Source organism: Castanea sativa, chromosome 1 (assembly GCF_040712315.1).
Source record: "Castanea sativa cultivar Marrone di Chiusa Pesio chromosome 1, ASM4071231v1".
In the NCBI taxonomy this organism is placed as follows: Eukaryota; Viridiplantae; Streptophyta; class Magnoliopsida; order Fagales; family Fagaceae; genus Castanea; species Castanea sativa.
The window spans coordinates 85,753,600-85,769,731 of NC_134013.1; positions in this window are offsets into that span (position 1 = coordinate 85,753,600).

Here is a 16,132-nt window from a genome sequence, read left to right on the forward strand (position 1 = left end):
CATTCATTCATAGAAGAAATTGCAGGTAATATGGCTAAGGAGTGGAGTTTTGTTTGGAATTTGCGGCGAGTCTTATATTACTGCTCCAAAACGTTTCCTATTCTTCTTAGTGCCCGTTTAGTTAAAAGCTTTTTGGGCCAGAATCACATTGACAATTTGAAAACATGTGGGCATTTGGTAAAATTTTGAAATCATGCTTTCTGTCCGTAGACATGAAAAAGTGCATTTTTGCGTTACATCTCCGAAGCACCAAATAACTACTTTTTAAAAAAGCCCAAAAGTAAAGGCAAATAACTACTTTTTCAAAAAGCCCAAAAGTAAAAGGCCGAACCAAACTCACCCTTAATAGAAACTAAACACACCAATAACTTTTATCTTAAAACCTGCTTAACAATGCGTTTTCTATTTTGCCAAACTTGTAATGGAAAATATAAAGAATATAGATAAGCCAGCAAATGGAGCTTTAATTTTTGGCATGCATGGAAAGACCAAATATGTGGGGATCAAAGTTAAATTTGTCTGCAATTTTCGTTTTTCCATCAGTGTATTCTAATTAGAGTATGTTGACAGAACTATATAATCGACCTACATTATTCTCTTGTTATTGTCGCGCACCAGCCGCTACATAAAGACATATCAATAGCTGGAACTTATTTTTTGTCTTATGAATTGATTTCAATTGGTGGAATTTACGAAAGCCGAAGTACATGCATGTAACACGAAATTTGTCATTGGTTGTGGGGCATGGCATATATATTAGTAAGTAGTTGATTTCTCCGTTGAAGTTTTTGCACCAATAATGTTTATGGTTCATTTCATGGCGCTTCTGGAACAATTAACTTTACATATTGATAAATCCCAACCTTGCGATCCTTCAATCACAGTCATATATAGTCACAATGCCAATAAAACCAACAATTATATATGCATTCTGGATAGGCATAGCCGAAACAGAAATAAGAACGTAACTACGTAGTTGTTATGATAGGACACTAGGGAACATCATTGTCTCCCGTGTATAGAGTGGTGGCTTCTTAGTTGTTCCATCGCGAATTGTAAGGAACTGCTAATTTGTCATGTTATCTTATCTAGAAGCCACTGGTCAGAAGAAAAGGTTGAAGTGCCATTTAACCGGTAAATTTACTATATAGTAATGTATTTTGCTCATTACACCAAAGAAAAAAGATGGAACAAAATAAAGCAAAACTCAAAACTCTTTCTATGGTAGCATATGGATCCATGTGTTACAACTTACAAGCTTGGGTATAACAATCGAGTAATTGATAAAGTTTGTTTGATTTTTCTTGTTAATTCTCTTCTTTTCTCTATTTTCATTAATAGAAATGAGAATATGAAGTTTTCCTGAAAAGGAAAACTTAGAACTCTTAAGTTAAAAGCAGTCAATCATTTCTATTTGGGAAACAGGACTAGTCTCTTAAAAGATAAACACTGCATTTCAATTAGTTTAAAAGATATGTACTGTCCACATCTAAATTCCAACTAGTTTAAAAGATAAACACTGCATTTCTATAATCTATCAGTAAAACTAATCATAACCTTCCATCCATCTATGCTTAGCTAACTTTGCTTTTGTTTTTACTCTTTCATCTGTTATTTTGTCTGTTTAAGTTGATAAATGATTTTCTTGGATATCAAATCTGCAAATTCACGTGACAAATCCCTGTCAGTGTTCTTAGACTGTTGAGTGTTGACACACTACTTTGTTTATATCTTCACTCAAGTGGGATTTTCCTTGTGTGTATAAAGTCGAGGATGGGTATAAAAAATAAATAAATAAAAAAGAAACTGTTCTAGCTAGTAATGGATCTTTTACTTTTGAGGATCTTTTAATACAGACATGATTTTTATTTGGGGGGAGAGGTATTACTGGTCATGCACATTGTACTCTATCTTCTTCCTGTAGACATAGCCTCATAAGTAAAATGTGAATATTTCATGAGAAAAGCTGAGTATGAAAATGGTAGAGGCATTATCGACTCGTGTCTTCCCATTGCTTTCATACTGTTTCCAATTCCACCTTCCACCATATTTGCATATCATTTTCTAGTCATTGCCTTTATCATTCCCCTATGACAATGTTTATTTTCCGAGTAATGCGACATTTCACTTTTCATAATTTGTCGTTAATGGTTACATAATTTATTTGTTGTAAATTGATAACATCATTTTTATAAGAATCTATCATTTGATATCATTTTTATAATAAAACAATCATATTTTTTTAACAAATTAAAAATATTATTACATAAATACTATACCCCTTCTCCTCGAGAATCCAAGGAGGCCCTACCATTACCTCATGTGCTAAAAAAAGTAAAAATATGGAATTGGCTTAACTCATCAATGGTAAAAGTAAAACAATCATATTAACAATAATAAATAAATAAACATTTTAGTATTAATTACTCAGATTCAAATCCCATATAATTTTTTTAAAACAAGATATAAATTTTAATTCAGCTCAATTTAAATATATACGTATGTAAAATTTATTAAACTATCAACTGTTTCAAGAATTTAAACAATTAAAAAATAATAAATTCAATCACTTAATCATAATTTTAACAAAACTCTTACCTATTAACTTAAACTCCTCGGGACTTGACAATCAATGGTGGGCAGCGGTAAATTTCGTATAATTTTCACCGCGGCAGTACACAAATGAGCAGTAAATGCAGAAGTGCACGGAGTTAGAACAGAACCAAATTGTGACCTGCAAAACATGACACAGTTTTATCGTAACTAGTGTTGTTGTTGTTGCGTTTACGCGTAGACAGGGACTTGTACGGTCAAGCCTGTGGGATCTTTACTGAGTTATTACTGGGCAGTCTGTGCATATTCAATATTGTAACTATCGCTTGGTTTACGTGAGCTTGGAATTTGTACGGCCATACAGATTCTGAAGCTAAAAAACAAAGATAGAAAGAGATGGAGATAGGGATTTTAATTTCTTTTACGTAATGGGTGAGTCTTTCTTGTAAGTGGGTAGTTGAGTTATTGGGCATGCGGGTGACCAAATAATGCATGCATAAAGAGCCAGAGAAACAAGCCCCAAAATGATTCTCTTTTAACATTAAACTATATATTTCCTGGTAACTATACTTTTATATACTACTAAATTTAACGTTACGAACTTTTTCACAATTTTATCATAATTTTTGTAATAATTTTTTCCCAATTTTATCATAACTTTCGTAATAATTCGTAAGTGATAAAATTATGAATTTACATGGACTTACTATTCTATTTTCACCAGTCACAAGTCGTCATATAATATATGTAATAAAATTGTAGTAAAATTATGAAAAAATTTTTGGTACTAAACTTACTGTGTATATATATATATATATATATAATTGGTTAATATATCCTATTAGAGCATGTATTAATTATTTATTTTAAGGAATTTTTATAAAAATTAAAAAATTAATCACTTTTTTGTGTTTCTATCACAATTTTCTTAAATTGATTTAGAAAAATCCTCTTTTTTAAATATATACACGCCCAAAATTATAAAATAAAAACCATGCAAAGTAGGACTAGGGGCATAGCAATATAGGCTATAGAGCATAGGGCCTTTACTTCTGTGTCTCAGATCCTCTCTCGCAATAGTCACTTCTAAGTTCTAAGTACCAAACAAAATAAATAAGAGGACGATATAATAGAGATTGATTCTTTATTGGTTCAGCTCTTAGCGCCTGATATCTTTTAAAACTTTAACTTGTTTTTTACATCATTAATACTAATTTCTTATAGATATTCTTCGTATATAATATTTGGCTCGAGATTTCATTTATGCAAAACCCAAAACGAGATTGTTCATGCTCGTTTTTCAAGGTTCCATTGGCCCCCCCCCCCCAATGAAAAGATTCCTTCTCAGGAATAGTTGTATTTTTGGTTCGCAAGTAGTACATGTTTTTTTGTTTGTTTTGCCTTGGGTTGCTTTAATAAAATCTTCCTTTTTAGAAAATTTAAAAAGAGAGAGAGTACATGTTTATGATCGTTGGGTTAAAAGAGATAATTCAGTCTTGGGGATTAGGGAATCATATCTATGTTACATTAATTAATAATTATATGTGTGAGTAAAATTTTATATAAAATAAAATAATAATGAGAAAAGAGTAGATGGTTAAAATAACTTTTTTTTCTTTTTTGAGGAGATGGTTAATATAACTTAATTGCCTAAATTCATATGTTTAAACTTTTAAATTAAGTGGTATCTTTATATATTATTATATTAACTAGTATATAACTCCATGCAAACATATAGATGTATTTAAAATTAAACAAAATTTTTATTATAAAATATAAATAATTAATCAAATTAATTTTTTTTAAGCATGCCACATGCATTCATGCATATATATATATATAGATACATTTAAAATTAAACACAATTTTTATCATAAAATATAGATAATTAGTCAATTTTTTTTAAATAAACATAATTAGGCACATATTAAAATTCTTACCCAAATTTAATACTACTTATGATAATTTTTTTTTCTAATTTTGAATATGATAGAACGTGTAGTGATTTTTATAATTTTGTTATGTGGAGATTTTTTTTAATCTTTTGAGAAACATGTGGTGATTCTTATTGAGTAAATGTGATTTTTTTTGTTTTTTTGAAATTTTATAGTTCATTAATATTAGATTCTTAGTATTCTACACTCATTAACTCACTTGATAAAAAGATTAAAAAATTTATGTAGACACATGGCACATGCTTAAATGGATAATTCTGATGTAGTTCTCACATAAATTTAAACACATGGCACAAAATTGGATTATAATTTCAAATTCTAATTCAATTTTCTCTAAGTTTTACCTATTAATATACATATAGATGATTTATAAATTTTAATTTTTTTTTTAGTTACATGATTATGTTTTTTTATGGTTTATTATATTGAACTCATCATTTTCTACATTAAATTAACTAATTTGGTACAAAAATTTAAAAATTTAGATTAGATGGGACACATAACACAAAATTAAACTCTAATTGAAATTCAATTTTTACACTAAATTAACTCACTTGGCACAAAATTTAAAATTTAGATTAAATGAGACACATGGTGCAAAATTAGAATCTAATTGAATTCCAATTTGAAATTTAATTAGATTTTCTCTCTACTTTACCTATTATTATTATTATTATTATTATTATTATTATTATTATTATTATTATTATTATTATTATTATTATTGTGGGGAGTAAAAGGACCCAAGTGGGCATATGGGCCTTTGGACTGTTACATGGAGGGCCGACCTGCTCCAGGATTAAACTCTATGAGTTGGCTCATACGCCGAGGGTCCGAGGATACAGTCGAGGGAGAGTTTCACCTCGGACAGATCCAAGAGAACTCAAGATTTCATTATAAAGGTCAAGGCACAACTCTGGAAAGACTAATGGTTAAAAGGAGACATCCTGAATCTTCTAGATGCACTAGTATTAAAGAAAATATCAAGAGCAAAGGCTGCCACCTCCGCATTAAAGGCTCTGCACCTACCTCCCTGGCCGCATTAATGGGGAGGTGACCCTTGAACAGTGAGGTGGAAACTTTTAGTCACTGTTCAAAAAATATCAGGGAGGGAAGTATAAAAGGGGGGTAAAGGCCTAAGAGAAAGGGGATCGGGAACTAAGAAAGAAATTAAGAAATTGTAATCTTTAAGGAAGAAAGAGAAATAATGAAGAAGTAGTCATCGACTCGAGTCCGAGGAGATCCATTGCGATTATTGTTCGTTATTTACCTGTATTTGTTTATAAAAGCCTGTTATCAAGCTCCCAGTACTTCTAACCTAGGTTTCAAGCCCACCCTCTACAAATTTTATTGTTTAAGGCTCATTGGGCCTGAGCCCGTGATTGTCTTTGGGTCCAGGTGCAATTGTGCACTTACAATTGGCGCCGTCTGTGGGAAGTCTAGTCTAGGAGGAGTGGGGATACTATGGCAGGCTTGGGTTCTCCCCATGCGGAGTCACAGGGATCACAGCCAGAGGATCTTTTCGAGCGTCTTGAGCGTCGAAGGGATCGTGAGGGAAGCGTCCATACAGAATACCCCGGGGCTAGCCATACTCATGGTGGGGGCAGCACCACCCAGGGGGATGGAGCTAAAGCCATGCAGACGGAGATTAATCGTTTGAATAGAAAGTTACGCCGCGCCAGACGCAGGTCTTCACCATCCTCATCTAATCCTTCCTCAGAGGAGGAACGGGGAGGTAGCTACAGCTCAAGATCATGCTCAGCCCCCAGTGCAGTGTCCTCTGGTGAGGAGGATGACCAGCCAGCTCACAAACGTAAGAAGAATCCTTCCAGGGGCTTAGGGAACGATGCTATGAGTCAGGCGCTGCACCAACTCTCCAAATCTCCATTTTCATGGAGGATTGAGAAGGGGAGGCTTCTCAGGAGGTTTACTCAACCCACCTTTACCATCTACAATGGCCGGACTGATCCGGTGGAGCACGTGAGTCACTTTAGCCAGAGGATGGTGGTGCACTCTCACAACGAGACCCTGATGTGTAAAGTTTTCCCCTCTAGCTTGGGACCTGTTGCTATGAGGTGGTTCAACGGCCTTAAATCGGGGTCTATAGGTTCGTTTGGGGAGCTTACTAGAGCATTCTCTTCGCGGTTCATTACGTGTAGCAGGGTACCTCGGCCATTGGACTCGCTGTTATCCATGACCATAAGGGAGGGGGAGACGTTGAAAGCATACCCCGACCGTTACTGGGAGATGTTTAATGAAATAGATGGCGACTTTGATGAGGTGGCGCTCAATACCTTTAAGGTGGGTCTTCCTACTGATCACGACTTGAGAAAATCTTTGACCAAAAAGCCCGTCCGCAGCGTACGTCGTCTCATGGATCGTATTGACGAGTACAAAAGGGTGGAGGAAGACCAACAGCAAGGAAAGGGAAATGAGAAGGTTATCCCGCATGAGAGAAGGGATTTTAGGTTGGACAGGTACCACACTAACAAGCCGAGGAGAGATTACGTTGGGCAGTCTGGCTCGGCAACACCTTAAGCCGTGAGCACTGTGTTCCGAGAACCAGTGCATCAGTTGCTGGAGAAAGTTCGTAAGGAACCCTTCTTCAAATGGTCCGGTAAGATGTTAGGGGACCCTGCGAAGAGGAATCAGAACCTCTTTTGTCAGTACCATCAGGATGTGGGCCACACTACCGAGAATTGTCGGACCCTTTGGAGCCACTTGGAGCAGCTTGTCAGTGAAGGAAAACTGAAGCAACACTTGTGCCAACCTAGCGGGCCGGGTAGTCAATCTGGCTCAAACAATCAGAGGAATAATTCATCTCGGCCGGCTTTAGGAACAATTAATGTTATTTTTGCTGCACCTGGCAGGACCGGTTCGGCTCCCACCAGGGTGATGGCAGTTTTCCATCCTCAGGCCGAGGAGTCGGGTTGCAGACCGAAGAGGTTGAAGCTAAATCTGCCCGTTTTAGGGTTTTCCAAGGAGGATAAGGTAGGGACTATCCAGCCCCATGACGATGCCCTTGTAGTTACGCTTAGGATAGGGAATTATGATGTGAGAAGGGTGATGATAGATCAGGGCAGCGGTGCAGATATCATGTACCCTGATCTATTTAAGGGGTTAAGATTGAAGCTGGAAGATCTTACTCCTTATGACTCGCCGCTTATAAGCTTCAAAGGGAGAGCCGTTGTGCCGAAGGGACAGATCCGTTTACCCGTTCAATCCGACTCAGAAACGGTTGAGGTGGATTTCATTGTGGTTGATGCGTACTCTCCATATACAGCCATCCTCGCCAGGCCTTGGCTGCACGCTCTTGGAGCTATCTCCTCTACCTTGCATGTTAAGGTTAAGTTCCCCTCGGGGGAATGTGTTGAAGAAATCCTCGGCAGCCAATCGGTGGCCAGGCAATGCATATCGGCTGCAGTGCTGCACCAGGCAGAAGCCGAGTCTTCGGCTTCGATCACCAAAGACTTATAGTAGTTAGCCGCTCCTGATGCATCTGGAACGATGACAGGAGATGAGGCTCATTATGAGGAATTAGAGAAGTTTTTAATAGCCGATGACCCAGGGAGGTTCTTCCAAGTCGGCATACGTATGCCACACCAGGAGAAAATAGAGTTGTTGGAATTTCTTAAGGACAATATTGATGTTTTTGCGTGGGACCTGTATGAAGCTCCAGGTGTAGATCCGAGCTTCATTTGCCATCGTTTGAATGTCAACCCTGCCGTTGTTCCGAGAAGGCAGCCACCTCGGCGTTCTTCCAAAGAACATTTTGAGGCTGTAAAGGAAGAGGTGCTCAAACTCAAAAGGGCTGGGGCTATTAAGGAAGTTTTCTACCCCGAATGGTTGGCGCATACGGTTGTTGTTAAAAAGAAGAATGGAACATGGAGAGTATGTGTGGACTTTACAGATTTGAACAAAGCTTGTCCCAAGGACTCGTTCCCAATGCCGCGTATTGATCAACTGATGGATGCCACTATCGGACATCCTCGAATGAGTTTTTTGGATGCTTTCCAGGGTTACCATCAGATTCCATTGGCGTTGGAGGATCAAGAGAAGACTGCTTTCATTACTCCAACAGGGAACTACCACTATAAGGTCATGCCATTCGGGTTGAAGAATGCTGGGGCTACCTACCAAAGAATGATGACCAGAATGTTTGAATAGCAACTAGGGAAGACTATTGAGGTGTATGTTGATGATATGGTGGTGAAGAGCAAAACAATACCTTCGCACGTCATAGATCTAGCCGACACCTTCCAGGTGCTAAGAAAGTACAAACTGCGCCTTAACGCCTCAAAGTGCTCTTTTGGCGTGGGGTCCGGAAAGTTTTTGGGGTACATGATTACTCACAGAGGCATAGAGGTGAACCCAGCGCAGGTCAAGGATATTCAGGATTTGCAGCCGCCTCGGAACCCAAAAGAGATCCAAAAACTGACCGGAATGATTGCTGCATTGAATAGGTTTATCTCTCGGTCAGTTGACCGATGCCGTCCTTTCTTCCAATTGTTGAATAAATGGAAAGGATTTCAATGGACCGAGGACTGCGTGTTAGCTTTCCAGCAGCTTAAGCAGTATCTTTCCCGGCCACCCATCTTGTCTCGCCCCGAGGCGGACGAGGTTTTGTTCGCTTATTTGGCAGTGGCCGTCCACGCGGTGAGCCTGGTCCTTATAAGGAATGAAAGCGGGGTGCAAAGACCGGTCTACTACGTTAGTAAGTCTTTGAATGAGGCCGAGGTGTGCTATCTGCCCTTGGAAAAAGCGCTTCTGGCCGTAGTTCACGCCACGCGCAAACTTCCTCATTATTTCCAGTCTTATACTGTGGTGGTCCTAACCCAATTGCCTCTCAAGGCGGTGTTACGTAGCGCCGATTACTCTGGCAGGGTGGCAAAATGGGGAACCATTTTGGGAGCCTTTGATGTTAAATACAAGCCTCGCACCTTGGTGAAGGGCCAGGTCCTCGCTGACTTGGTGGCAGAGTTTATCGAACCATTGCTAGAAGAAACTCCAAAAGAAGCACACATGGATGGAAAGTCAGTTGGAGTGATCACGGCTGCAGTGCCTTCGATTTGGAAAGTGTATGTGGATGGGGCTGCTAATCAGAGAGGGTCTAGTGTTGGACTTGTTCTAATGTCCCCAGAGAGAATTGTCTTCGAAAAATCTTTGAGATTGGCATTCTCGGCTACTAACAATGAGGCCGAATATGAAGCAGTCTTGGTAGGTATGCAGATGGTACGTAGGATGGGTGGAAAGGAAATCCATGTGTTCTCGAACTCTCAGTTAGTGGTCGGCCAAGTCATGGGAACCATGGAGGCTAGAGACCCCAGAATGCAGGAATATTTGGCCCAGGTCAAGTGTCAGCAAGCTGAATTTGACTCCTTCGTCTTAGCTCATATTTCTAGGAGTGCAAACACCCATGCAGATTCTTTGGCTACGTTGGCGACGTCCTCGGCTCAGGACTTGCCCAGGGTTATCCTCGTGGAGGATTTGTTGGAGCCAACTCTTACCGTCGTCAGCACAGTTCACGTTCATCTGATAAGGCCCGGGCCTAGTTGGATCGACCCGGTTATAGCTTTTCTTAAGAATGATATCCTTCCTGAGGAGAAATCTGAAGCAGAAAAGATACGTCGAAAGGCGCCACGTTTCTAGTTGTCCGAGGACCAGAAGCTGTACAAACGATCCTTCTTAGGACCGTACTTGTTGTGTGTGCACCCTGAATCAACGGAAGCATTACTGGAGGAACTGCACGAGGGGATTTGTGGAAGCCACACTGGGGGAAGATCCTTAGCCCATAGAGCTTTGACTCAGGGTTATTGGTGGCCCAATATGCAGAGAGAGGCTCAGGACTATGCCAGAAAATGTGATCAATGCCAGAGGTTTGCCCCTAATATTCATCAACCTGGTGGGGTTCTTAACCCTCTCTCCAGTCCTTGGCCCTTTGCCCAATGGGGATTGGATATAGTGGGGCCATTTCCGAGAGCTGCAGGAAACAAAAGATGGCTTCTTGTGGGAACATACTATTTCACTAAATGGGTTGAGGCCGAGCCCTTAGCAAATATCAGAGATGTTGATTCCAAGAAATTTATCTGAAAAAATATTGTCACTAGATTCGGTATACCACACACACTTATCTCAGACAATGGCGTTCAATTTGACAGCAAGGCCTTTAGGCAATATTGTGGTGACATGGGTATCATAAATAGATACTCCACCCCAGCTTATCCTTAGGGAAATGGGCAAGCCGAGGCTGTTAACAAGATCATAGTCAGTGGGCTTAAGAAAAGGTTGGACGATGCGAAAGGCAGATGGGTAGAAGAACTCCCTCATGTTCTGTGGACGTATCGGACCACATCGCGCCGGTCCACGGGAGAAACGCCATTCTTTATGGCTTATGGAGCCGAGGCGGTGATACCTCTGGAATCTGGTTTTCCCACCCTAAAGACGAGCTCTTTTAGCCCGGAGAATAACAATGGACTCCTGGAGAAAGGTCTTGATTTACTCGAAGAACGACGCGAGGCAACCATGGTCCAAATGACTTATTATCAACAGAAGCTAAAACGGGGATATGATGCCCACGTGAAGCTAAGGCCACTTGCACCTGGTGATCTTGTACTAAGAAAAGTTGTAGGCACTTCTAAGAACCCAGCTTGGGGTAAGCTAGGACCCAACTGGGAAGGCCCCTATCGCATTGTTTTAGTAGCAGGCATAGGGTCATATCGGCTAGCTGACCTAGATGAAAAAATTGTACCACGCCCATGGAATGTAAATAATCTTAGAAGGTATTATTATTAATAAAATGTGCTTTTGTCAGTTAACATTTCAAAGTTATGAGTACCTCTGACGCTTGTAGTTATTATTCCTAAGAATCAAACAGAAACTTGGTTAAGTGTAGTCCTCGGACCACAAACCTTGTGGAAATTGATATCTTATCATTTGCTAAACAGAACCTTAGTTATGCCAGGTCCTCGGACCTCCTATTTTGGGGAAATTAACATTTGAAGTTACTATTCCTAAGAATCAAACAGAAACTTGGTTAAGTGTAGTCCTCGGACCACAAACCTTGTGAAAATTGATATCTTATCATTTGTTAAACAGAACCTTAGTTATGCCGGGTCCTCGGACCTCCTACTTTGGGGAAATTAACATTTGAAGTTACTATTCCTAAGAATCAAACAGAAACTTGGTTAAGTGTAGTCCTCGGACCACAAACCTTGTGGAAATTGATATCTTATCATTTGTTAAACAGAACCTTAGTTATGCCGGGTTCTCGGACCTCCTACTTTGGGGAAATTAACATTTGAAGTTATTATTCCTAAGAATCAAACAGAAACTTGGTTAAGTGTAGTCCTCGGACCACAAACCTTGTGGAAATTGATATCTTATCATTTGTTAAACAGAACCTTAGTTATGTCGGGTCCTCGGACCTCCTACTTTGGGGAAATTAACATTTGAAGTTACTATTCCTAAGAATCAAACAGAAACTTAGTTAAGTATGGTCCTCGGACCGCAAACCTTGCCACTGTTCTTAATATTTTATCATTGTTCTTATTCCTGTCACCCGTTTTGTGGAAATCATTATCTCACCATTCATTAATTTGGATCTCAAGTTCTTCATTTTTAAGTGTTAAACAAATTTTTGTAAGGAATGGTCTTCGGACCTTACATCCTACTGAAAGCAATACGTCAGGTTACAAAAGGTTTAACTGTCATGGGAGTTGTCTAACTTTGACATTATTTGATGTCTAAATTAAGTTATATGGCTGTTTTGGAGTCATAGTGGTTTGCATGGTGGAGTTACACTTATTTATTCTATTTTCCCTTTAAACTGTCTGTTATTGAAAGCTCTCATGGCAAGCACAAAAAGAATAAAGTAAAACAAAGATAACATGAACGAAAGTTGAAATAAAAATCTTCTTCATTAATTATATACAAAGAATGGGAGTACAGAAAATTCCTATACTAGGCCCTAAACTAGGGAAGGGGGTCTTGAAGGGAGCTGCTGCCAGCCTCAGTACTCTTCAATTCCAGCTCAAAGGTGGACAAGACTTGTTTCCCTTTGTCTGTTGAAGGAATGAGGGGCTCCACGCTCTGGATCTACTCATTCTCGGCACCACCGCACTCGTCCTTCTCTTTATGGGAACCCTCAGGTTCTGTAGGAGCAGAAACGAGCTCTTCCACCACAGGAGGAAGGGCAGGAGAGGCAGCAACAAGAGGGTCTTCAATTTCCTGTATGTCTAGGGGAAGCCAGATGTTCTCGGGCTTCCTCAGCTCGGAAGCTTGAGGAACCCCTACTGCATTCATGGCCTCTCCCCAGACTTGCTGACAGTACTCTCGGCACAAGGCCGCAAAAGCCTCTGTCAGCTCCTCTTGCGTTCTAATCACCCCCTCCTGATAACTGGCCTTCTTCGCAGCCTCCAGTGCGTGCTTATGTGCACGAGCCTTCTCCTTAGCCCGCGTAAGCTCCTTTTCCAAGTCAGAGAGTGCCTGTTGGACTTGGGCGAGCTCGTCATCCTTTTGACGAAGGAGCTTACGCTGTCCCTCCACTTGGGTCTCCATCGTCTTTAGGCTGGCCTTGTCACCATCTCTCTCTCTTTTTAGATCGGCCAACCTTGATGTGAGCTTCCCATTTTCAGCTAGGGCCTGGCTTAAGGATTTTTCTGCCTCTTGCCTTAGTTCTTGCTCCATCCCAGCGCGCTTCCGAGAATCCTCCATGAATTTCTCAGCTGCGAAAACTTCTTGGATGGACTGCAAAAATGTTGGGAGGTTAAATATGCTAAAGTATTTACAAGTGAATATAAGGTACGAGTGCAAGGTGGAACTTACCAGAGCTAAACCCCTCTTTAACGAGAGGAACAGCTGCGGCTGGCCCATCTTCTCCAAGGTTTCCATGTCCTTGGGCAGCAGAAGAGGGCGCTCCAGCACCTAGGCTAAGTGGTGAGCGTGGCCTTGCTGGACCGCCCTAATACTAGAATGGCAGGGAACGGGAGCGCCGTCTAGTCTCAAGTCAGGAGACCAGGTAGCTGGTGCTCGGCGCACCTCGGCCACGTCTCTGATCTCCCCACTTTCAACTGAGCGGGCGCGCCCTTTGCCCTTGTCCAACTTCTGCTGCTGGGCCGGCGCAGGCTGTTTCATCTTCTTTTGCTTTTCACCTCCAACCCCCTCAGCTTCCGCTTTCCTTTTCTTCTTGGGATCCTCGGCTGGAGGCTTCGGGTCAGTTGGAGGAGGAGGAGGCAGTGGTAAAGCCGGGGGAACCTGGGACCCCCGTGTCCCCTTCTTTGCCACTCGGGCGCCTCTATCGGTCATAAGATCCTTTAGCTTGTCCATCTCTTCTTCAATGGAACTGTCGTCTGGACGCGCTATCACTAGACCCGCGATCCCAGAGGCCTCGGCTTCTTCTTCTTCCTCGTCGGAAAGGATGACAAACGGGTTTCCGCGAGGTCGTGGGGAGTCCTCGAGCTGAAATTGGTCTATCTCCTCGTCCAATGTGTTCGAGGAAGACACTCGCTCCTCTGGGACATCAATAGCCTAAGAGTGCACAGCGAGGGGAACTGCCGCTATGGGCTGTGTGTACAAAACGGTGTGAGGGGCGTCAGGGATGTCGTGATCGTCCAAGAAGTGAGGTCTGGCTACGTTGATTTTCCTACGCCTTCGGTCACCCGCGATTATGGATTTCTCGATCTCCTGGAAGTCCGAGGAGACGGGATCGTATCCCAAAATCAAGTGGGCCGCTCTAAGTTGTAGGTCTCTGCTAACAAACACCTCGGAGCGTAGCGCTCTATTCAAGTCTGCAACGTTGCAGTGGCTTAGGCGCGGGCGTACGTTTTGCTTATCTGTAGAGAGAAACATCAAAATAAGGGAATACGGTCAGATACTTAAAACATATAATAAATCAAAGTCAGGTGCTCAAGTAAATGCCAATACATATTCCTAGATGATGTAGGAAGTTAGGGGAAGTTAAATCCTAAGGTGTCGCACCTGGATCTCCCCACTCAACAACGCAGTGGGGGCCGTCGTGCCAATTGCCAGAGATGATGAGGTAGTCATTCTTCATGCCTTTATTGGACTTGGGCAAACATGAGATCAACCTAACTACGCTGGAGCGGGATTTGATGTAGTAACCTACTCCAGTGAGTTTGTGGCATTCGTACATGAAGACGACATCATGCTAGGTGAGGTTCAGACCCATTTGCTCGTTTAGAGCGTCGACGCTACCCAAAACTCTAAAAACGTTTGGGGCGCACTGATCGGGACACAACCGGTGGTTGCGGAGGTACTCCCTGGTTACAGGCTTCATTGGGAGGGTCATCCCACCTTCTACGAAGGCTACCATTGGGATGATAACCTCTCCAGCCTTCCTAGAACCAGCCACAGCTTCCACCGGGCAGTATTTTAAACCTACGTCGCTGGGAATACGATACTTAGCTCTAAAGCCTTCCATCCCAGCGGCGATATCAACTAGACACTTGAACTTTCCCATCAGACAGGAACGAAAAGCTAAATTCTAAGAGGGAGAATGATTATAAGGGGAGCCGAGGATAGGGTCCGAGGAGAAAGGGTTAAGAGAAAAAAGGAACAGGAACTTACAGACTTGAAGTTGTGCGAGTTTCCATGGATTTGTGCAGACAAAAGGTGATTGCTGATGTTTTGATGGGATGAGCCTCTGGAGAAATAAATGAAGGCGCAGGTTCCCGAAGCGTCACGACGTGCGGGAAGCGACCTCGAAATTGTATTTGTCCCGCCCAAATTTTCATGGAGTAACAAGGACCGTTGGATGCTCATCTCACCGTTGAACGTGGGGGACAAGGTATAACTTACGGTAATAAATGCACGCGCTTTTGAAAATAAAACCGCCAAGTGTCACCCTCTGGAACGCGAAACGGTTTTCACACGTGCAGTTATTTACAGAAAATGTGGGGAAAGTGTTTGATTGGGTCAAAACCCTATTTTTCTCCTCGGATGATGAAAAATAGAGTTTTTAGGGGCTATTGTGGGGAGTAAAAGGACCCAAGTGGGCATATGGGCCTTTGGACTGTAACATGGAGGGCCGGCCTGCTCCAGGATTAAACTCTATGAGTTGGCCCATACGCCGAGGGTCCGAGGATACAGTCGAGGGAGAGTTTCACCTCGGACAGATCCAAGAGAACTCAAGATTTCATTATAAAGGTCAAGGCACAACTCTGGAAAGACTAATGGTTAAAAGGAGACATCCTGAATCTTCTAGATGCACTAGTATTAAAGAAAATATCAAGAGCAAAGGCTGCCACCTCCGCATTAAAGGCTCTGCACCTACCTCCCTGGCCACATTAATGGGGAGGTGACCCTTGAACAGTGAGGTGGAAACTTTTAGTCACTGTTCAAAAAGTATCAGGGAGGGAAGTATAAAAGGGGGGTAAAGGCCTAAGAGAAAGGGGATCGGGAACTAAGAAAGAAATTAAGAAATTGTAATATTTAAGGAAGAAAGAGAAATAATGAAGAAGTAGTCATCGACTCGAGTCCGAGGAGATCCATTGCAATTATTGTTCGTTATTTACCTGTATTTGTTTATAAAAGCCTGTTATCAAGCTCCCAGTACTTCTAACCTAGGTTTCAAGCCCACTCTCTACAAATTTTATTGTTTAAGGCTC